We start from the raw sequence: 25,550 nt of genomic DNA on the forward strand, positions 1-25,550 counted from the left end.
TAAGATTGCAGCTCTGGGAGGGGCCACGCCCCCTCTGACGCCCACAAATTACAAAACCCTGTCATTGACGTCAGATAGTCGTGTGCAACAAACATAGTCGTTGCTAGGCGCTCGATTGCAATCTCGGAAACTCTCGATTTGCTTCTGTTCTATCTCGATATTCCTAGCACTCCCTCATAAGTAAGGGGTATCTGTTAGTCGAGATAGCGTTCTCTCTGCATTGAACACCTGTAGATTAAATCGCTTAAATCTGTCCCTATAGAATAATAAGTAGAATGGCTTTGCTACTAAATATTTTGAGTCGTATACAATGTAGTAGTTTGCAAGTCGATAATAAGACGCCATAGGTCAACTGCAGCATTAGATTGATAAGAAAATTTCCACTTAACCTACACGTCTTAGCGTCTGCCATAATTGGTATTTCTCTACATTGTTTACGCTTGATTGCATGCCATTCTCATTGCCATTTGACAGCAATTTATATAATACGGGGGGGCGTGGTCAAGGGGATGAGCAATATGACTAGTCTATCATGGGTGTAATACATGATGCAGTGGGTTGGAAAATTATTCATTCCAAACTGGGCAGCGTGTTTTCAAGAGTACCTCCAAACAATCTGCCATGCTATCTTATCACATACGTTAAATATAAACGTGAAATATAAATAGTAGAGATGTAGAACATACATACTAAGGTTGTGAAAATATTTTCTAAAGTGCACTTTAATAAACTAAATTTAGCTACTAAGGAATCGAACATTATTGTCTAATCCTAATTTCCTTGATTTTTATTAGGAAATGCGCTGCGCTGCAAGTCTTTCCGTTTCCCCTTGCTGTATTTTAGATTATTTTTTTAATGTTTGGCAAACACGAAGTGAAAAGACAAACGACGATAAGGAAAGGGGACACAAAAGAAAGGAACGGAAGAGAGATAAAACCGAGAAGTTGCACTTTATTGATTGTGTGCACTTGCGGCTGTGTGTGTGTGCAATTCGTATCTGTATCTGTATCTGTGGCTGTACTGAAAAATAGTTGACAACTGACGATGCGCGCAAACACATTGACACACTTTTATATATAACCATATATATTTCTATTTATGTACATATATCTCTGGCATGGCCTTGAACGTGAATTGCATTTGCGCTCGAAAAGCGAAAAAAGTAAAGGGAAAAAACAAACACCGAGCGAAAAACAAACAACAAAAACAAGATGCTTGGCGAGCGAGATGGCGAGTGTGCGAGCGAGATGGCCAGACGTCGCAAGGAAATGTGCCAAAGCGAAAAGTTTGAACGCACACAAGCGCAATTGGCAAATTGCATTTCCCCCACTCTCGCACTCTCTCTCTCTCTCGCTATCTCTTGCTCCCTCTGAAGCAGGCCCTCCCTTTCCAGCGAGGTACTAAGAATCTCAAGGTTACCGCATACACATACAAACCAAATCGCTCATGTGATGTGCACTCTATCGCTCTCTCTGTCGCTCGCTCTTTTTGGCAGATATGGAAAACTACCGAAAATAATTAGATTTTCAAATGCAATTTCATGTTTTTGGCTTCTCTTGCCTTTTGGACTAATCCACCTGACAAACTGCACAGGTGCCTGCAGAAACATTTCCATTTGAATGTACACAATGCGAAAAGAAAGACTGCACATGCTAAGACAACTAATATATCATACTTAATATTTATTTTTGTATTTCTTATATAATGCCAATTGCAGATCGATGAATTTTTAAAGTATTTAACTTTTAAGATGCTTCCTTTAGGTGATTTACATTTTGTTCAGTGCATTCACAGCTTCTATCGCATGTTTTCTGCCCACGTTTGCATCTTTTTATCTCCGCTTGCCTACGAATTCATTATCGCACGGATACAATTTTCAGTTTCACCGCATTTTTCCGTAGTCTATTTTATAATTTTAGCAACCATTTCCAACAGCATTTTCGTGTGTTTATTTTGCTTACACGTCGGTGTGTGCAACTTAGCGGTTGAGGGTGAGTGTTCGTGTTAATTGGTTTTCAAAATAACATTTACATGCTTGAAATGCATTTTGATTAACTGGCGCTGAAACTTACAAAGTTTATGGAAATCGCTTGCCGTTTTTGGGTTCCCCGTTAACTGATTTATGATCGAGAAAAGTGATTAGCTTTGTTATTAAAACACCAATTGGGTCACAGCAATTTCCTGTATCAACATGAAAAAATGGCACAATATTGCTCATACGCCACGTTGCCAAGCCGTTTCCAGAAAATGTGCAATGGTCTTTTCGTAGAGGGAAGTGATTGAAGATGGTTCAGCACATACACATAAATCCCAACCCCACCGGCCCTCCCCCATAAAAGTGCTATAAACCCCCAAATGTCAAAGTTGAATGCACAATATGAATGTCGATGTGGGCCAGGGAAATGCCAGAATATAGCAAACGCAAATGAAATTGAAATCGAAGTGGAAATGCGAATGGGAATATGAATTGGAATGAAAATGGAACTGGAAGTGGAAGTGGCTATGAAAATGTGAGTCATTTGGCTCACTTGTCCGTCCAGTGCAACGACCAACATATGCTGACCATTAGCTTTGCCGTTGCATAAAAGCTACCCTCTGGCTCTTATTTTTCTGTTTCCCGATTCTGTTTCTGCGTTCCTCCTGCAATGGGCGAAACATGAAAGCGAAATTTCTGGCACATATTTCACAAACACCGACTGCAGACAACGCGTCGCAAGTAGCGATGAATCATTTGCCCTCTATATACTGGTATACAGCCAATTCACCACCCTCACACAGCTGCACTTTGGCGAAAGCTCTCTCTCTCTTTTGCTCACCGTTCCATTCCACGGCGTTTCACACACGCACATGCACACACACACAAACACATACGGACAGGCAGAGCGAATCCTTGTAGCATGTATTTCAAGTTCACTGTCAAGGTCACCTACTACAGTCATGCGCTGCAAAAAGGGGAAGGGTAAGGGAAAGGGCGTTTGTTGCAGCAGCAGCAACAGCAGCAGCAAAATCGACTGAACCAGCACCTACCTACACAGTGCTGGCGAAATGTTGCCCTCCCACTCTGTGTTCTCTGTATTTTCTCCCCAAAGTATACACAATCTATAATAGATGCGCTCTAAGCTAGGTCCGCACAGCAAGTACTATAAAGAAAAATATATTCTCGCAGGGGATATAAATACGTCTCTTCATTTAAATCGGACTTACAGGCGAGTAACTGATTTCGGGCACTACTGGGCACAGCTTGGTATATTTTTGGTAGAAAATGATATTTTCATCTAATTTGGTCATAAATTACGTATACTTGATAGGAAATGTATTTCTGGTTTTGTTATATTAGAAAACAAAAATTATAACAGAAGTTTCTTGAGCTTAGTAGATTTTAAAATCAAAAGTCTCTATCTTAGGAGACAGAATATTTTTTTGAACCTTTAAATGAATGAATATAAGAGAATTTCTCAATGAATTTTGAATGTTTTCTTTTTTTGAATGTTTTCTTTATCATTAAAAGTACTCGAGAAGTACCTACATCCGAAACAAAAACATGGTGATTTCAAGTCCAATAGGCATTCTATGTTATCTGACAGATAACAACATTTCCTGGGACTCTTTATATTTGTAGACCTTTTCCGATTTTCTTTGCAAATTTCTATTCCTAACTAAATTCACTCGTTAGCTGTAATGCAATTTTGTTCATTTCCCCACAGTGCCAGCGAGAGAAAAGTTTCCTTCGCTTGCGAATAGCAAAAGTGGGCGCAAACAGTTGGTGGTGACTGTGCCTGTGGAAGTGCAAGCCATGGCTGTGTGAGTATCGCGCGAGCAGTTATATATTTGTATATGGGGTATATACCAGTATGTGCCACTACATAAGCTTCGGTGTGCGCCAGTGCAGTCGCATGTGTGTATTTGTATCTGTATCTGTATCTGCATTGGTATATGTATCCGTATCTGAGTACCCTTTAAAACGGCGCGGTGCGCATGACATAAGAAATAAGAAAACGGCGCACGAGATAGTAAGTTATGAAAGTCCCCAGTCCGACATGCACTAACATCTGTTGCATATAGCCGATGATATAGATACATTTATGTACATGCATCGCAGGAATACATACATTTACCTGAAATTGTGGGAATGCGACCGTTACAAAGTGCCTAGCTATGCAAGAGTTGCACTTGGCACATTTAATTTAATTAAACAATTAAACAAACAAAGTTCTCTTGGTCTCTCTCGGAACCAACACATGCACCAGCGCCCCCAAACAAATTCAATTAAGAATTTAAAATCGAAATGCCAGCAATGTTTGTGCTACTAGAAAGAAAGAGACTAGAAAAGCTAAGCGAAAGAGAAGGCTGTAGCAGGCGAGAAAGAGACGCAACCACACTCCTCGTGGGGATGCAGATTTTGGGGGCTGGCTTAGCCGGTGGAAAATTGCAGCAGACGCACATTTGTCCATCGAAATCGAAATCGCATGACCAAGCATCGTGCACAATGCACTTATGTACATACATATGTATGTACATAGGTATTAGCAGGTCCCACCTACGTCAGATATATGACAGCAAATTTCCGTGCACTTAGCAGGGCCAGTAAGCCAAGTAATTATTGTATTTCCCTCCTATCACTACGAGCATTTTGTGTTGCAAGCGGCAGTTAGTCAATAAATGCGCTAATTATATACATTTCGCTGCCCAGGCCCAGAACACGAACCGAAAAGCCCAGCAGATACACAGCGCAATCGGTGCACATACAGTGGGCGCCCTTGGGAAGGAACTGTTACAAAAAACGATTTGGTGAGCAATGCTAAAATGATGTTTAGTAAATACCCTTTGAATCATTTTGCGAGTGCACCAACTGAAAAAGCTAGCAGCTAATAGCTTTACTTTGTTAAGCCCTTTCACATCATTCGAGCGCCAATAATGTAATCTAGTTGGAAATTATAGAGAGCTGAAAAATTCCTATTAGAAGTCATAAATCTAAACTCCCTAAAGATCACTATTTTGTGAGGACCACCTCTATCGGGTGACCACTGTACCACTGTGGCAGTAAACGAGGCGCGTCAGGGCAGACTGCACAACTTAAACTGCAAGTACATGCCAAGAATGGGAAAAGGGAAGCCGTTGTGGGGAGGGGAGGGGTAGGGCTGCAGAGGGAGACGGCGATGGAGAGGGCGAGCGAGAGCGAAAGGGGATCAGATGAGGAATACCTGCCCATGTGTGTGTTACTGCGAGAGAGCTGCTTACTTGCACTTACACTACCACCACCTCAGGTTGCGCTCTCTCCCCGCTTTATGACATAACATTCTTGAACTTGAGCTGAGCTCGCCAGAGTTTCCTTTTAGCTTTCAAATGCAATGTACATATACACATGCGAGTACATCTGTGTTTTTTTGTTGCTCTGGCAGTGGGACGCCCAGCTCCTTTCAATACATATGTACATACATACATATGTGTATGTTGCTTTCTTCTGGGCCCCATTCTTCACGTTTTCTCCCACACTTTGACCACTTCGTTTCTTCTCTCTTCGCGTCGGAAGCTTTCGGACTTTTTAGCAGCCGCGACGACGACGGCTCTGTCATTTTCTGCTGTGCTGCGCGTTGGCATTGAAACGGCGGCAGGCGAACTGCCAACAACGCTCCATTCCCTGAAAACCCCCAATCGGAAGCAGAAGAATTCTAAAAACACAACAAAATGTACTGCACCTCCAAAAAGAGCCAACAAACAATCCCTCCATTATTCGTAACAATTTAGACACGCAAATGACATCAACAGCGAAATTGAATCAGTCAAAAACCAGACCAATCAAAATGGAAAAGCAAACACAATGCAAAATAATTGGAAATTAATTGTGCTCAATTCTACGTGAAGTGCCGCCTGTCATATCATAAAAAAAATCGAAGATAAACACACGAAACGGTAATTACTCCAAACATAAGTGCATTCTATGGTGTGATCGCAAAAACTCGGAAATAAAAAAACGAAATGGATCTGAGATTGCAAGCGCATTTCACAACAATTTTAAATACGTGCCCCAAAACAAGTGATATTTTACACAAAGATGCAACAATTAAAAACCAATTGGAAAAAGTCAGTGAAACTATAAAAGTACATAAATGAATAAGATATCAAATGGGATCATAAAAGGTGAGCATTGTTTTAGAAAATAATTGAAAATGACATCTACTTTTTAAGATTGTCGATTTCGTCAGCCAGCACCTAATGATTTTTCACCTGCTTTAAATATGCATATGCACACGAAATATTTGTCGATGTATTGAGTAATTATCCTTTTACATTAGTATCTAAAGTTCCAAGTAATCAAAGCAGCCAGTTTAAAAAGTCCTTATACTCAAATTCCTTGCTCGAGCTTTGAAAGCTCCGTGGAGCTTTGCGCTAGGATCAAGGGATGAGGATCTCACAACCCCCGAACCCTTGAAATTGTTGTTCAGCCGAATTGTTTTGTTTTGCTTTGGCTAGCAAAAGCGTCGCAATAAAAACAGGAATCCGCAAAAAGCAAAAGTGAGTTGCAAACACAGATAAAAGTGCGCAGATACAGATACATTTTAGGGATGAGATATGAGGGGAGGAGTAGAATAATGAATGAAAGAACGGTGGAGAGGGTGAGGGAGAGTGGAGCATTTTGCAAGAGAGAGCCAAGCCAGTTTGAAGGCCATTGCGATGAGAATCACATGTGCTTTTCGGGTTCGGGTTCGGGTTCTCGAGAGGGGCAGTATGGGGCAGTAGGGCAAAAGTGGAAGACAAGACTGCTCGAAAGCAGGCCCAAGAAACAGGAACAGGAAGAATCGAAAAAACTTGACGAAACAGTACGCTGAAGCGAGAGTGAGAGAAAAGAGAGAGTGTTTTTCTCAGTAGATAGAAACTCTGTCGCCGTCGACGGCGACGCTGGCAGAGACTGCGCTGCGGCAGAGGCGAGAACTTTCCATGGCAGACATGGCGACATTGAACAGCGGCACCTTCAACCGATCGCATTTGTTGCCTGTGAACCCAAGCCAATAAATAATTCATAAAAATAATACAAGCCCTCCATAAACAAGTTAACGAAATTAAATTCGCCTACGGATTAAGTTTGTTTCTTGACCAAAAAGTGACGCATCAATATCCTGGCGGAAAATCGATCCTTCTGCCCTCAGAAAATCCGAACAAAGTGCATGTTGGAAAAACAAAATGTATTGGCAAACACAGACACAAAATGAAATGTGGCAGAAAACAACAGAATGTGAGTAAACTGAATTGCGTCGTAGTTAACATTTTTTTTGACGGCGTCATCAAAGGCACAACGCCACCCCCGCCGCCGCCCTTTCACCCACCGCTTTTCGTGATTGTGGAAAATACAGTCAACAATTGCTAAAAGCTAAGTTTTAATACCAGGGGCGCGCCAAAAGGGGATGAGTGGTTTGAAATGCGTAGAGCCCTCGATTGGATACTTCATTTGGTGTATTATTATCCAGTGTTTTTAAATTTAAACATTTATTAGAAATATATCTATGTTAAAAATGAAGACCGTTGTACTTTTGAGGTAGAAAATATTGTTTTTTTTCTACAACCCCTTGCAAAAAAAAACCCCTTACACCCCTGTTTGCAAAAATTCTCTCTCTTCCACACACACGCACACAATGACCATCTCTCCCAATCATTTGTTTTCCTTTGCCCGGAATTTGCAGAAATATCAAAATTTATTTATAACATAAACAACACAAATTAAGCCAACCCAAGAAAAAACACATAATCGCAAAAAAAAAAAGCCACAATGGTAGCGAAAATAAACAAAACAAATGCGAAAAAGCTTCTAAACAGTTCCGTTTATATATGTACAAGTCAAAAGAAAAAACCAAAAGCCAAAACGAAACCCAATCGGAATTTGGCCAAAGGGAATTATGATTCTGAGGAACTTTGCGCGAAATGATGATGGCTCCACTTGCGTGCGAGTGTGTGAGTTGTGTGTGTGTGTTGCCATTTTGTTTGTCAGCTTCCCAAGTTGTTTATGACTTCACTCGGCAAAAACAATTAGACACTAATTTGCTGGCAATTGTCGCTAATGGAGTCTCACTCTCCAGCGGTTTGATTTTGATTTAATTATAAACAAATTTGAAAATTCAAAAAAATAACTTAATAGTATCACAGAAAATGAATTCGCAGAATAAATGCAAGCGTTAAAACGTTAACTTTTACTTAGCGTATATTTGTAGCAACATCGAAGTAACTAATTTTCAGATACGTCTTTGTTCTATGAGACATAGTACGAGATCGACAATCGATACCTTTATTTAACTTTATGGCATCTATCAGTTTAATGGGTCGTAAAAACCGTGTTTACTACCAAGTCGTTTATAGAATTGCTAAGCATTCGGATAACGTTTGTAGCTTTACGATCGGCCAGTCAGCCTGTTGATTTCAGATTGCATCACGTGTCATCAGCAGATCGGCGCTACTATATTCTATATTGCTATACCCAACCGATGTACAGATGTCGTTCGTATATATGTGACTCAGATTATCTACTGACACACGATCGGCCGAGTGCGGTATGCAATTCTGTGAAATTGTAAACTGCAATTCGCCCAGAAAGGCGGCACTCAAAATTCAGCTATGCGATGCAGTCAATCAAGATCCAAGTGCAATTTTCCGGCGTTCCCCTAACCCCCTAACCCCCTTCCCCATTCGGCCAGTGAAAAACCACAGGCAAACCTACACAATGCGATATTTTTGTATCTGAACTTGACTCGAGTTTAGCTTTGCGTGCCGCTTTTGTTTGCACAAGATACGGGTTCATCGATGTGTGCATCTGCATACGTATTCGTGTGGGTAAATGGGATTTCGAAATTCGTTTACGTAACTCTCGCCCCATCTCCGTACAGCCCACACTCATTACGGAATTACGGAAGCGGGCAAGGGGATGCGAACGGGGCATGGGTGGGCAATGGGGGGAAAAAGTCATCTTTACGGTACACAGAGAAGAAACTCGTTGGAAATCGATCGGATGTTTATGATCTGAGACATAGAAATGCTGAAATAAAACCACTATTAGTGTATATTTCAACCACATCCATTACGTTGTAACCAATTTAGCTTATGAACTTAAAAAGTATCTATCAGAATTCTTTTCTTTTGATAACATTCCAGTTTACTTATCTACAAATTATTGAAGACAAATTGAATTACAATCTAATTTAGTTCCCAGACAACGCCTGATTAACTTATTTAGTTCCAGGATGATCATGGCGTATACGTAATAAACTTCTAATATGTTCAAAAATCAAAAATATGATAGATTTTACCGAACATTATATACATACATAGCTAAAATATCAATAGACTATCAAAAGTCCACTTATTAACGTTATTTATGATTGAAAATTTGTGTCTTAAGTTTAGCTCAAGTTTCCTAATAAAGAAGTTATCTAGTGATAAAGTTAGCTAGTGATAAAACAGAATCTGGACAACCTTATTCCGAGAAACGTTTTGTTTAATGCTTACTTTATTGTTTAATGCCTTTTTTTCCGTGCACTTTTTGCCCAGTGGCGTCATTCGGATGCGAGTTAGATACACCATAGATGGTATTTGGGGATGTTGATGGAAGGGGTGATTTTTTGGGGGGTCGGTGCTGAGGTGGGCAGTCTAAATAAGGTTAGAAGAAGATGATGCCTCGGCCCAGGTGTTCGCCATATTACGTATGCATCGCGTAAGCTGCAGTTCGAAATGGGCAAACACAGAGAACGAGAGAGATAGAGAGAGCGTTATGCAGAAAGAGAGCGGCACTCACACACACAAAAGCTTCGTTCAGTGTGTCGCTCTCTCTTCGGCGCTCCTGTATGTAAGCGCGTGTGTGTGTGTTTCAAGTTCAAGGTTAAGATACTAGTTGTACATACAGCACTTGGGCCGAGAGTGCGAGCGGGCTAGCAATATGTAGTTACCATAGTGCTGTGCTGTACCCAAGTGCATTTGTGTGCGTCAGTGTGTGTGTGGCAAACGAGTTTGGTGAGAAAGAGACGCCTACACGTGCGGCGGCAAACAAAGAGGAAGCAAAAGCAGTAAAAAAAGCAAAAAGCAGAGACACCAAGCACAGTGAAAGGAGAGGCGAAAAGTACGAAACGTAAAAACAAAAAGCGGCGGCGGCAAACATCCACTGGCAATCGAATAAAAGACGAGCAAACATCAGCCGTTCTCTTTCACGCGCACGATGGGGTCTCATCTACACAAAAAGAAAAGTCTTTACATCCAAATTACATACTTTTTTCAAGAATTTAGGATTTAAAAAGATTTTAAAGAAGGAAATATGTATTATATATGATGAAATATGAGTTTAAGAACTTTAAACTGTTTTTTTATGTGTAGCTAGAGTTGATAAAGTTGATTTCATCGCTCGCTTTGCGACACTTATTCGCACTTATTATTGCTCTATGCGTTTTGCCTTTCAGTTTTATTATCTTTCGCGCGAACACACACACACATGCACACACACACACGCGCGGCTTATACCATGGAGCTTTAATTGAATTGATGTTGATGATTACGCTGAGTGGCGACTGCAATCACCGCCTCCCGCTGTCCCGCCAGTCCCCTTTCGACCAGACCGACTACCTGCCAAAGCAAAACGAGAATTTCTGTGGGCCATTTAATTAATCGGCAGCGTGTTCCTACTTAATGGACTCGTAGCTCAACGGTAAACACAGCAAAAAGCTGGAACTTCGATCCCCCAAACCTTGAAATCGATTCCGCGCATTGCTCAAAATATTCCACTGACCAAGAATAACAATTGGCTAGGTGTTGCTGTGTGCTTTATCTAGTTTAAAAACCTATTATCCAGTGTTGCAAACGAAATTAAACAGCAGCTTAGTAACACTAATAAACTACACTGCATAAATTATGGTTTTATGCATCTTTATTTCTAATATTCTCTAAATAAAGAGAAGTATTTTTGTCTGCAGCCATGGCGCATAGTACATAAATAGCACATTAAACTAAATTCCATTTTGCATAGCGGCGAGTTCGTTGCACCAGCAGTGCAATATGCAATGTGCAATGCACTCGAAAAGACCTTGAGTGGGCGCTCATTAGGGTGGGGAATCGACGACAGGCGAACCCAGAAAATATAATTCTATTTTCCCCCTGAGTTTTAAAACAGGGTGGATCACACTGCGCAGCAGGGAAAACAAATGCTTTAGGTTGGGCAATGGTGGGGATACACCCAATTGAAAATATACAAAATAATGAGTAACTATGACATTGTTTATAGATATATTGGTACATATGTTCTTCGACGTAAATATGTACAAGAAAACCCTGAATAGTTTGTAGAATGCCAAAAATCTTGGAGATTAATAGATCAATTTAATAAAAGATTAAATTTAAATCACTGTATTACAAATGTTTATTGTATAACATTTTCAAATGTTTGTATTTACCCACTGCGCTTTTATCTAGATATATTTCAAGTGGATGTTGTGGTGATGTGTGCGAATTCCGCCAAAAATTGCGCCCTCATAAAATGTGCAAACGAATGGCAAAGCGAAATGTTTGTTTATAGACGGACCAATATGCGGCGGAATCGATAATGTTGGCGTGCATTTTATCGATGGTGTTCTAAACAAAAATCTCTTTGTTTGTTTATTTTTAGGGTAGCGAGCTGCGTCAGCATGGAAATTTAATTAGCGACAGTTCAGTTCAGCTGAGCGGCGATAAGTCGAAAGGATTGGATGGCCCACTGTACAACGCCCACTGACCCGCCGCCTGCAGCCACCCACCACCACCACCACCCACTGGGCCACCCGAGCGGGCCAGAGGGGGTAAAAGGAGATTTCGTTGATTTTTGCATGACGACAGCAAAAAGCGAAAAGGCGGAACAACAATCGAAATGCAACTGCACGGGAGTGTGTGGGTGCGCGAGCGAGGCAGCCTATCTGAACCAGACATGCGCTCTCGCTCTCAGCGACTTGAACTTGAAAACTTTTTACTGCCGGCAAAACGAGAGAGAGCGGAAGAGAGAGAGAGACCGCGGAGCAGGTATGTGTGAGTGTTCTCCATTGATTGAGTTAAACAAAAACAAAGTCAGAGCAGAGCGCAAGCTTCGCTCCCGCAGCTTTTGCTTTTCGCGGGAGTGCTGGAAAGCTTTTGCGTGGGCGGCTTAAGGCAGCGCAGTCGACGTCGCTGCCGGCGTCGGCCAACTGTTAGCTGTTTTGTTGTAGGCACATACTGTTGCATACTTAAGGGGATAGGAGGCGAAGTGAAAAGCGGAAAAAGGGGAAACGGTAGGCGGTAGGCAGTGGGCAGTGGGCAGTGGGGCGGGGGCGTGACCTCCACCTGTGCGAGCCCAGCTGCAGCTTCCCCGTTGGCCAAGTTGGCCAAGTTTATTCGGTGACGGGCGGGCGACCGATGAGGTCAGCATCACGCATACGCCTAGTTATCCCCCGTGTGCCCAGTATCCTGTTCGCTGTTATTTTCAGTTTGTTCGTTCGTTCGTTTGTGTGTGTCGCCGTGTGCGGTTCGTTCCAAGTTCATTTTAAAGGCGCGTCGCCCTAATGGCGAAATCAGGTGTGGAGAATTGATTAGCACACAGCCCGAAAATGGGAGAAAAATACAAACAATATGGTCGCTGTCGCTTTGTTGTGTGTACTTACATAAAACTCAAGTCAAGTGACGCACGCCAGCATATGGCAATTAAATTTGAATAATTAACCAGCTGAGAACGACACGAACGAAGCTCTTTTCCGCACACGGACACACAAATACTCACTCGTAGCTGCCATATGCAACACTCTTTGTTGTTGTTGTTGTTGTTATCCTGCACCTTGACCTTTCCACACCCATGCAGCAGTACGCGTGGGCAGCAGCAGGATATTGGAAACACTCGCCCCATTTCGGGGGATCGGGGATATAACGTATATATGTATGTATGTACATATGTACAAGTACACTCGGCTATATAGAGCAACCCACAAGTCGGCTGGCAGCTGTTTGAAGCCGAAACCAAGGAAACGAGATGCACGGCAAAAACACTTTGGTTATCACACGGAAAAGAGGTCCACTTGGACCAGCGGAAAACTTCACAGATGGCACAAGTGCAATAAATTAAATATCGAGACAAATTCAGGAAATAACACCGTTCAAAGATTGAAGAGGGATATAAATGGGATATAAAACAGGTAAAGAATTCATGTTTAGTACCGTGGTTTCTTGATTTGTGGGTGGACTTTCAGAAAATCACAAGACAGGCAAATTCAAAATAAATATGGAAACGAAATTTCGAATGCAATTTGCTGAATTTTAATGAGGTTTCAAAATATACGGCATCTTTTTGTTTCTAATGCACTCAGAGTGGCTTTGCATTTAGTTGTGAAATTAAAACAAATGTGTAAGATGGTTTAGCTCGCGTTCAACTGAAATTATAAATTCAAAAACAAGCGATTTGATTCGATGCATACAATAGAATTAAAATCAATACAAGTAAATTTTTACTTAATAATCGCATTGTGAAATAAAAGTAAAAACCGAAATGAGTGATTTATGAAGTGAAGAAATTGTAAAACGTGTATTATAAAAGTGCAGCTAAATGAATCTAACTCTTGCAAAAACTTTGCCTGCAGCTTGGTGAAAAGCGGGAAAAACGGTTTGTGTCTCTGCTGAGCTTTTCGCGAAAAGCGAATTTTCCATATGCAACTGCCATTGGGATACACCCTGTGCTCGCTTTGAATGAAATGCAAGCAAGTGAACACAGCTGGTGGTATCCAGTGGCCGTTTGGCGTCCTTGCTGCTCCAGAAACTCCAAGGATAACGAGAACGCCCCCGAGAATGTGCCACGAACTTCATTGGAGGGTAAGTGCGTCTTCAGATTCTACGTCTACCAGTTTCCTGCTCAGGATAATACCATTTGTTTTGCAAGTCCAATTTATCAATGATTTTCATTTCGTTTACACGTTTATTACATTTCGTTACGAACCTAATTTTGCCATACTAAAATGATGTTCTCTTAGCCATAAGCTTCAGTTCGATTCAACAAAGTATTCATTTCTCCCCAAAAAAAAATAACCAAAAAACAATTAATGAAACAGTGAAAAGAGATAAATTGGAATTTGAATAAAATAATCTTAAGACTTAAGAATCGTTTAAGAAACTAATCAGTGAGAAGACAAAAATTGCATATGATTATACTCAGCATTTTCTTGTTACACATTTCTCTGAATAATTATAATTTCGCTTTTCGTTTGCCTTTGGTTTTTCCGCTTGCTCCGATTTTCTTTTTGATTTAAATGTACATATCTTATCTACTATCCACTATCCACTATCCACACACATCGGCAGATTGGGGATTTGGGGCTTTGAGGTGCGATTATGGGCGCATCGAATGCAACGCTCTGAAAACTCTTGAAATCATTAATTATGAGCCGCACAAATAGCAAACAGTCCGTAGTAATGAGTGAAATTCGCAGCGATCTGAAATCTGATTTAGAAATCGCCGACTGGCTGGCACAAACAATTAAAAAAGATGTTCATGCTGCAAATTGATTTTGTTTGTTTGTGATTAATATAACTATATTTATTTTCGACCGATTTTCACCCAATCTTCTGCATCTGTTTTCGCGGTTTTCACCCAGTCGCGTGTGCACTTGTGCTGCAAAACGAAAGCAAAGCCATTTGGCATTTTCTATTTTCGTTTCGCTTCGTCTTTTCGGCCCACACCACTGCCAACACCACCTACCACCAACTACCGAAATGCGCTGCGAATTGAATTTGGCCAAGATTCTGAGTGTTCTTGTTCTTGGTCCAAACGGCAAACTGCAGCTGTGCATAGACAATAGCAAAAGCAAATGCAAAGGCAATGGCAAAGGCAACTTGGTGACATTATTTCGACATTTGCCTGCTAGCCAATGCAGCCACTTTTGTCACTTTTGCATTTCAAATGACCGTCAATTATCCTTTGTCGACACTCCCCTTTGTCTTTCCTCCTTCTTTTCTCCCTTGAGGTCAAGGAAAGCGAAATTGATTTTCCGCCCGAGCGAATTCTCCCCCCCTCTCTCCTACATACATAGTATACTAGTATATAGTGTATAGTAGAGATACGTGTGCATTTAAGAGTCTCTGTTTTTCTGCTCGGTCTTATGCAATCGCTGGGTGACAGAAGTGCAATGATTTTTTCAGTCAACTCACAGAATGAAATCAATTTCTACCCTCTGGACTGGCCAAACAATTATCTGCAGGGTAATTAAAGCCACATTTATTGCCACACTGTGCATTTTGTTCGCCTTTCGGTGACCTCATGACCAGTTTTATGACGAGATTAGCTGGGATTGAAGTGCTTACATATAAAATGCCGTCGAATTCAATAAAAACTCGCACTAAAATTATAGACAATGGCCAAGCTGAGCGCTGTGGCTTACGCAATCGAGGGATATAGAAATCAAGCTCTTGATTTAATACATACATCATCGGAAATAACAAGTTTATGGTCAGCAAATTAAATCATTAATCCAGGGGGACAATTATAGTTGAATACGTTTTTGAGCCATCACACTGATTCGTTCGTAAAAAAACAGTGGTTTACCTTTCATTGGTAAAAGATTTTCAAGACAAAAGCTGCTTCTAACCTTCTGAGCTTTTTAACCATTTTGAATATTTATAAAAGATTTTATACTATAAGCAAAAGATTTTGCTGAAATCGAAAGATTCTATAATCTATCTTCATTCACCAAATGATTGAATAGACATTTTGCATTAATAACTAAAATTCTTGCATTGCAATTTTTAAACTTCTTTGTACCTGTATTCTTATTTCAAACGTGAAACTTATTTATTGACTATACATTTTGATCGGTAGAATTGTATTTTAATATTTTCCCATCCATCCAGCTGCATAAAATGGCCAAGCTTGTGAATTTCGTTGTGGGATCCAACAGATAGATTAAATGCATAGGGTTTGTGTGCACTGTGCACTGTGGGCTGTCGGCGCACTTGAAATCATTTATCGCCCAAGATCGTGTGCCTGCAGCTCTCGTTTTATCGAACTAATATTGTAATGACAGCACGGGCACTAATCACACGAAATGCTTCAGGTCGTGCATGACGAGATTAACATTAACAATTGCGATAGCAGCTGTTGGCCTCAGGCGAAGCATTCGCCGCGGAAAAGCGGAATTTTCAATTTAAGGTTGACCTTAGAGCAAAATTTGATCGATAATTTCGCATAATTGTGGAATCTCTCTTGCAAACAAAAAAAAATTCGAAAAACTAAAAAAACTGTGACACATGCACACGGACACGCACGCACACAGCGAAACATCACCTTGAACATTAAACTGCAACTGTGCGAGCGAGACGAAGGCAGCTAGCTAGTGCGAAAGAGAAGGCCAAGAATAGATAAAGAGAGCTAGATAGTTTTTGTTTGCGTCATGTGCAACTGCAGAAGCTTTCGGTTTCCGCTGTTCGCTTGCATGTGTGTGCCTCTGTGTGTGTGTGGGAGGAGAGAGCTTTAACCGAAAGCGCGCTCTCTTCGCTTTTTTGCCTTATCTCAGCTAGCTTTTTTTGAACGGCCCGAGCAGCTGACAGTTGCGCTTCAGCATTAGACCAAAGTAGTTTGACTTTTTAGTTTATAGCCGCGAAGCGAATAGTATATACGTGGCTCGGTGTGTGTGCGTGTGTGTGTGTGTGCGAGTGTGCGGTGTGTGTTGTGGCAGCTGCAGTTGCAGCGAGAGACAGAAATACATTTTGTACAAAATCGCGCCCTGCATTTAGTATATTTCACCTTAGAGCGTCTTTGCCACACACACAAACACTTATTGCCACACACACGCACACACTGGCAAGCGAGAACAAGACACACACGTGGCCATCAAAGCGGTATCGGTTCGCGTCGCGTTTGGCCTAAAATTGTAACAGTTTTCCTTTTACAACAACGAAGAATACCAGAAGAAGCAAAGCCAAAAACGCAGCTGCAGTCGACGTCGACGCTACTGCTGCTGCTGCTGCCGTTGCTGCTGCCACCGCTGCTGCATTCGCCGACGTCCGTTTCTGTTTGGCCCATTGCCGTTGGCCAGCTTCAGTGTTCATTTCCCCATCGAGTCGGCAACAACGAGCGGAAGTCGCAGGGGCCCACAGCCAACGGACGCACAGTCGATCGATCCCCAGCTGAACAGCTGATTAACTGCGTTTTCCCCCCTCCACAACCCACGTCCATAGTGTGATTTTGTATCCCCTGGATTGCATAAACCCATAAGCAGAAACCGAAACTGCAACACAACAGCACCAACACCAAGCACCGAAACCAAGCTCAACCCCCATCAAAATCGTAGAGCCAAGCAGGTCTTGGCTTTTTCGGTGGCGTATACGTAATATCAGTCGACTAGCTGCACATCTGCCATTGCAATTGCGATTCTCTGGGCATTATGCAATGGCACAACAAAGAGGCACCCTGTAACTCAAGCAACAACAACACAAAAACAATGGCAGTGCAATGCGAACACATTTTCGCTAGCTCACACACACATTCCCAAGCCGTGTGTTTTTTTTTCGTGTGTCTAGTCGGGCAATTTGTTTAAAACAATCAGCTGCCTTCTTTGCTCTCGCTCGCACAGCGGCAGTTTTAAATTTAGTATCGCTGCAGTCGCTTGTAACCCAAATTTTTGTTCGCTGTGCAATTCGTTTCCATCATCTTATATAAGATGAGATGAAGCTCGAAAAACCCCCGATTTAATTGTGGAATAGGTTAGAGACGCTTGTCAAGTAAAAAATCACAATTAAAGCCTGACTGGCGGCAACTTGAAAGGGCAGATAAAATTCAGGCAAGGCAATTAAATCGCAGGCACTTGCAATCCGAGAGCAACAACTCACACTCGGTCACTTGACCTTGCACAGTTTTCGCCATGCGAGCGCACAATATGCAGTGTGCAGTATACAGTACGTATACGTACTGTGGGCCCATATATATGAATACGTGTGTGGAGGGGATGGGGGTAACACAGCAAATTGCAATATTTTGTGTAAAAATAACGAACAGACTTTTACATAAGGCCATCGGTACATAGAGAAGCACAAATTCACACACTCTCGAATCGCCATTCACCTGCTGTGTGTGTGTGTGTGGTGTGCGTGTGTGGATGGGTGGGTGTTATGAGGTCGATTTTTGTTATTTTTCCCCTACTCGTGTGGGTGGATGACTGAAAAATGCATTTGACACAGAAAACAGGCGTGCAAACACAAACAGATATTGAAAGGCACATATTTCCAAAGCCAATTCAAATTCAAATTCAAAACGAACAGAAACCAATGAGGAATCAGCTCATCTTGACCAGAGAAATACGAAAATATTTCTGTGATTCATGGCGAAAATCCCCGTTTGATTGATTTGATGTCAAGATGAGATGGCAACAAAAAAACCAGTTAAAAGCTCTTCAGCCGTCTGAGAATTGAAAAAAACTTATTTAAGCGTTTTTATACACAAAACTCCTGCTGAAAGCAGTAGATTTGAAAAATAATTCATAAATTTCTCCCTTGGACTTTGCAGTCTGTTTCGCCTTATAAACACAGCAAGCTGAATTTATAAATAGCTGCATACTTTGTTTTTATAAACATTTGCCAGAGTGCCGCGAATTTGTGTTGAATTAGCATTTGGATTTTGGACCTTAACTGATATCAGCAGCCAACCAGCAGACTGAATTTATCATCACTATATGCGTAGACGTACTATATATATTATGACATCATCGTTGGCGGCATTCTGTGATGGATCATTGACTGCCTACATATATAGTTAGTTAGTTAGTTAGCTCTACTTATATCGACTTAGACTCCCAATTTGTCAGTATACCAGACTGTAGTGATTAGCACTTGCTGATAAGCTGGAAATGTTTCAAATGGAATGGAAAAAAAACCCAAATGAATCACGTGTTTTACACAACTACTCCAAAGTTTTGAAATATATGTTTCTTTAAACGAAATACGTGCATATATGTGGCGAAATGTTTGGTTGCCTTTTGGCCAACAGCAGCGACCTTCAGCCCGGACCGCAAGGTCGTTTGTGGGGAGATGAGAACTGCAGCAGCCTGCAAAACTACTCCGCATGGAGGTCGATCTGCCACCCAACGCTGTGGCAGTTATATAAAGGGGAAATTGGGTCAGTGTTATGACCCAGTTCCTTGCAAGGATAGGGGGTGGGAAGGTAGGGAGCCAAACGCCCCGCAATTTGCAGTTTGATTAGTTTGAAATGGGCTTTTTGGCACCTTCGATAATTACAATTGGATGGGCTTCGTGACGCCGCTTATTGATTTTTAGTCGGGCCGTCAGCTTATACGTATATAGTATAGCCAACCTAGATAACTTTTGCCCCAGAGTATGGGCATGGGTATGAGTATAGGTATGGGTATGGGTATCTATTGGATACACGGCACCATCCATGGCCTGGCTGCAGTCGTGAGCTTAGCCAAGGAGCCAAAAATAAAAATTCTCTTTGGCTCCGGGCCAAATGCAGTGCACATTGGATTCGCAAGGGTGTGGATTGGAGGGCGGTTCATTTGCAGGCGAAAATGAAAAGTGAAATGTTGCCATGCTAGAGCCAACAAAAAAAAAACCAAAAAAAAATAAAATACCAGAGGAGAGAGGCAGAGCTGCAGGGAAATTTGTCTATATTTATTTGCCAGAATGCTGACATTTATTAGCTTTTCCCGTTGCATTAATTCAAAGAGTGCTCTATAAATATGGCTAAAGTGCAGTCCGATGACAAATTTATGGCAGTCTGCATAACTCATCTATTACCCACTTTCGAGTCCTCTATTTCTCTTTGTGTTGCAACTGCAATGCACTGTGTGGTGTGTGGTGTGTCACTTTGGCCTGCCACTTATTACATCACCCAGAAGGCAAAGAAGACACGACAGACACCCATTCTTGAGGCCTATAGCTTATGGCCTATAACGATGTGGGTCAACCTGAGCCTGCCTGACTGCCTACTTGCCAACAAATCTACACACACAGACAGAAACTCGGTTTTATCGATGTCTTTTTGGCCAAGTGGCAGTCCGTTTGTTGTTCCTGGCAAAACAGTTTAAAGTTTGATGAATTCAGTCGTCAGTTATTCAGGGAAAGTTCCTCAAAGTAGCTGCATTATTTAGCTGTATCGAGGAAAGTTTGCAGCTCAGATTCCCAGAAGGCAAATAAGTTCGAAAAGCCAAATCTGCATATTTGCCATATATTTTCGATATATTTCGATCCATTCTGCCATCACACACATTTCCATGTATACGTTTTGAAATTGTTCTCAACTTTCTGAATGTTTTGATGGGACCTTCCCCCATTTGCCTACATTATTTTCTATCATACGCACGCAGCGCCGATCTTATGATCTTTTTGGGAAGGTATCACGCCTCAAACGCATGACTCAGTTCGTTTTGTTCTTTTTAAATTTAGACGAACAAAATCGCCACAAAACCAAAGGCAAAAAAAAGCGTATGCTTGAACAGCGTTCGTCATTAGTTAGCTGCTGCGTCAATTGAGGGGCTCTGTTATTTATACATATAAATGCCGCTGGGGCAGCCACGTAAATGGTGACGGAAAGCGAGATAATTTGATGGAATTTCTTACTTCTATCTAAATGCTGGCAGGCCATGCAATTTCCATATCGTTCTGTTGCCAGGCGGCCGATCGGTTTCCGAAAAGTGCTGACGAAAAACGCCCAAAATCGGAAATCATTCACAAAAATGTGTATAAAATTTAGCCAGTCAGACATGGGCTGTCTTCGTTTTTGGACTTGTCTGGCTCTTGTTGTTGTTGTTCTTCCGTCTGCAGATAAAGAATCGAATAGCAAACATTCCGCGTCCGTGATTACGTATACGCAGTGTTCGCTACGCCAAGCGATAGGTTTCGCGTGCTTCGGCCTACGAAATTTCATGAATGTATCTGTATCTGAGTCAGTCGAGTGTGTATTTAGCAGATAATAAGTGCCCGAGTCAGCGTGCGTGTTGTTCATTTTGTGCGGCTGATCATGCGACCCAACGAAATGAAAGGCAGGGTAGCGCAATGTTTGATACTCTTTGAATGGATGTAGTGGCTTTGACAGTCACCTTATTGCAAATTAGAATGTTTTTGTTTTATGTAAAGGTTTTATTGAAAACCACTTGCTGTGAGGCATTTTAGAAAGGAGTGCAGATCTTTTTGTATGGGCATTCCACTTTCAAAGCAGAGCTTCATATTTCACGATACTAGGCCAAGTCAAAGAGTAATTTATTTAGGTAGCGTTAGTTTGGTAACACTTCGGGTCACTTCCGGTGACGACAACTTCTTCGAAACTCTGTTCTCTGGCACTGGCAGCTTTTATGACCCAGATAAAAGTAAACGTGTTGGCCAGCACGACGTTGCAAAGGGGGAGGGGCCTTAGGAACCGGGCCAAAAGGGGGGGAGTGGCCAATGGTTCATGAAGTGCTAATGAAAAATGCTCAGCATTTGCCTAATGAAATTATAACTGAGCCACTAAGTGGGCCATAAAGAGGAGCGTTGAGACTAGGGGGTTTGGGAGAATGGGGAGCGAGGAAGGTGTTTTGGGGCATTTTAGAAATTTTTCATTCAACTGCCAGGTCGACCATGCAACCCATTTAACGCACATGGAAACGAGCGATTTGACTGGCACATGGAAGCACATTTGGTTTCTTTATTCAGTTAACGCTTTGTAAGCTCATGAGCTAGCTTTTCATTTATCAATACACACTTGCGCACACACAGCGACACAAATGAACAATAATTTATTTAATTGCCCAAGAGCTCTTGTTCTTTCGAAATTAGAACACTCACACACACACGCACACGCACACACACACTGCACTGCTGGCTGGCACGCGATTAAAAACTAAATGGTTACACACACATTATGAATTTTACAAGCTAAAACTGTTCATTATCCGCCAGATACTTCAATCTATCTATATACGTGCACGTGTGTGCATATAGATGACACATCGCGTATACGCAGTGTGTGCTTGCAGTCGTGTTCGGTGGTGTTCTCTAATTGCGAAAATTCAGTTTTGCGTTGCGCTCCACTCGAGATTTAATGGCTATGGATTTAGTTCTGCAATCGCTGTTAGCATTGGTCTTGTTCCTGCACTTCTTGCCTTTGTTTGCTTGCTGGGCCCAATGCCTATTCAATGATCAATGTTTTGGCCTCGTTTTTGGATTTATTTTTTCTGCTTATGCGCCACACCTCCGAGAGTCAAGTAAAAAGCAGCCAAGCAAGTCGAAATTGAAGGCTGCATTGGCCAAAACTGGCAAACTGGCAAACTGCGCCTGTTTTGCCCGAATTCAAACGAATCTCTGCTCCAGAAAACATCGGGAACTCTCACAGAATTTGGGCAATGGATTATTTTTGTTGAGCAATCTGTTTATAATCGCCCTTCTTATCTTATCGGCCCCCTTTGAAACTGGGGTACTTGGGGGCATTTCAATTCATTTCCGCCCAGCTTTTTCAGCGTTTACCAGCTTAAATTACGCTGCCCGATGGGCCAGAGCATAAAAACTCAGTTCGATTGACATTTTGTGACACACAAGCGACTTGTATAACCGATCGGCGATCGACGATCCACAATCATCGATCCGCATCGACCCACTTTGTGACACACACCCTCCTCTGGGCCACATACATTCTTTATCGCTCCGATCCGCCGCTGGCTATGGCCTATCACTACCAGCTGCGCACCTTGGCACCTGCGACTGCTTATCAGGTGTTAGGTGATCGGGTTCCCAGCTCATGGTTCATTGTACTCGGCTTCCCAGTCTCAGTCTCAGTTCCAGTCCCAGTCACACTCCAGTCTCCACCTCACCTTTGTACTGCATGAGCCTTCTTTGTTTCTTTGGAGTTACGCCTTCGTTTTCGGTTCTTTGTCACATCCAATCCCCAAGTAATAGGCACCCAGAAGAGATCGATAGACTGCCCCACAAAAAAAAACCAAAAAACAAGAACTAACGCCGCGCAGTGCCGAACATTATTTTGGTTTATGTTTCAGTTCAAAATATATAAATATATATAACGAGACCTAACGATAAAATGCATCCTTTGAAGGTTTTGGGCTGCGTGTCAGGAGTGCATTTGCACTGAAACTATCTGAAGCATGTAAATGCACTATCTGGTACGACATTCCAGAACGTACAATCTTCCCGAATGCAGGAAAATGCGATAAATGAAATATGCAATTTTTGTGATAGTGTGATATACGATATACCGATTCTCAAACTGATTTTCAAACAAAATACAAATAAATAAGTTTACTTTTAAGCCACCTACTTGTAAGCAACTGTTTTTTAATAAAGAATATAATAAAATATGGAATATCTTCTATGAAGAGTTTTGAACTGTATATGTATGCTGTGGTTTTATTCTACTTATTTCTGCCAAGAGGGATTTTTTTTAAGGGCAGCCAACAAAAAGCAGCGTGGAAAAGCACCGAGATGAGACCTTCGGGAGCAAGGTTTCCTAGCCACGACATCGTGGAGCTTGCGATGACCTTGAGCACTCCAACTCTAATTGGCTTAATTACAGTGATTGCGGCTGTGCCACGGAGGTTTCTGATTTGACTGGCGCACACTTGTCTATTACTTATAATGGCTATTTAAGAAGGTGTCGGAATAAATCAGAACCATAAAATGGGACAGTAACCATAAGAACTCCTACATAATCTGCACCAAGAAATGGTTTATTTAAAAAAAAAACTAAAAGCTAACATTGCATATTTTACAGCGCCATGATTTTGACCACCCTTGACACGCCCCCACCGCTGCCGCCCCCAAGAGCTTTTGACGACACGCAACGTAGCATAAAAAGCAGCATACCGGGGAAATCCCCCCATCCCCACATTGGCCAGAAGGTGGCGCTCGATGCGCCAAAAAAGCTTCCCCAAACTGAAGTTGCTCGCAAACATCCGCAAGATGGTGAGGCTAAAGCGAATTCGACTTTTGCACAAAATATTTAAAAAAACCGTTTACATGAGTCGCAATCAAGAAGATGCCGAAAGAACTAACCAAATTAGTGAATTAACCCAATCAAGTATTCTCAATTGGCTATGCGCTTTGGCAGTGTGGTTAGCTGGTTGTGTAGCCAATTATTGCCGTTGACAATTCACAGCCACTATCTTCACTGCCGCCGCGACAAGCTAAAGCAACGTACTCAGGACCTGGCAGAGGAACTTGCTCATGAGCACAACGGACTGAGAGGAAGCTGGAGCAGAACTAGCAAAGATTTCAGAAAATTGTTTGGCAGTTATATGAACTGTATTAACATATCTATAATCTAATTGAATATATAAACCAAATCATAAACTGTGCAAAATAAATGAAGGTTCATAAACACGGCTGCTTAAATTGCTTTTGTTGGAACACTACAGTTTGGCTGGTTCAACTGCTCAACCAGATGGCTTAACTAATTAACGATTTCCAGCTTATAATGAATAAATTATGACGATACACCCGCCACTAATTGAAGTAGGAATTGACAACACAATCACCATGCAAACGACAAAGAGTGAAAACGTCCTTAGTTTGATGGTTTGTTTTGTTTTATATATATAAATTTTAAATTAATAAAATTTACTTGCTATATTTCTATTCTTTATAAGTTCATCTTTATATAAATAATAAATTTAAATCGCACATTTTTCTCATTATATTTATATTATTACGTTTCCTTTTATGCAGTTTTCATTTTGTTGTATTTTTGTTTTATTTAATTTGAATTACACAACATTATTTAGATTTATCTTTATCGGTACCATTATCGTTATCTCCTTCTTTAATGTATGTTAAAATGTGTGGTTTGCCTTACATATTATTGACACTGTTCTTTTCCAAATGAGAGGAAAGAATTGTTCTGTTTTGCTCCTTGCTGTTTGTTCTTAGATGGTTTTTATGGTGGCTTTACATCGTATTTATATTCCTTAGTTGGCTCTTCTATTATGGTTCAATTTAAATGATTTGCATTTCTCGATGACTCTGCACGTTACTTGTTTTAAATAATTTAAGAGTATTTAATAGAGGACTAAGTTAGTATACGCTTTGTAGGTTTGGCGAAGTAAATTATATATTTATAAAACAAAATCAAATTCAATGCGTTTCCCTTCTGGTTTGTATGAGCGAGCGCGTGTGTGAGAGTTGATGTTTGTGTAATTTTTAATGGAGTATGCGGGTGAGTGTGGCGTGTGTGGTGTGGATGTGGATGTGTTAATAATAGTAAATAAATACAACATTATACAAATAAGAGAGGATTTCCATGTTGTAACAAACAAAATAAACAATGAAACTTTGCAAAAGCTCAAGAAGAACAAGTCCTTTGCAGACATTCATCTGCAAATTAAATTGTTCGCCGTGGCTTTTGGCTTGAGCCGCGTTCATTTACTTTGTTGAATTTTATAAGCAACTTCTAAACGCGCCTGGGCATTTACATTGTTAAACTAAAATATAATAATACAAAAATAATGGTAATATAGAAAAACCTGCTAGGCGATTAAGTTGTTGCATGCACGAATTATACACAAAAAAACACATGACAGACTCAATTAAAAATAATTTAACCAAAACAAAAA

The 25,550-nt window shown here is 41.2% G+C and overlaps 1 long non-coding RNA gene across 2 annotated transcripts; it reads left to right on the plus strand.

Moving 5' to 3' along the window:
• The first annotated feature begins 1,589 nt into the window (after nt 1-1,589).
• Nucleotides 1,590-16,356, plus strand: LOC120322036. Of its 2 annotated transcripts, none has more exons than XR_005561827.2 (2): nt 1,590-7,231; nt 11,630-16,356. It is a non-coding gene; the product is annotated as an uncharacterized LOC120322036 (long non-coding RNA). The 2 variants fall into 2 exon arrangements; XR_005561826.2 differs by having other exon boundaries at nt 1,590-6,138.
• Nucleotides 16,357-25,550: the final 9,194 nt, after the last annotated feature.

This window comes from Drosophila yakuba, chromosome 3R (assembly GCF_016746365.2).
Source record: "Drosophila yakuba strain Tai18E2 chromosome 3R, Prin_Dyak_Tai18E2_2.1, whole genome shotgun sequence".
Taxonomy (NCBI): Eukaryota; Metazoa; Arthropoda; class Insecta; order Diptera; family Drosophilidae; genus Drosophila; species Drosophila yakuba.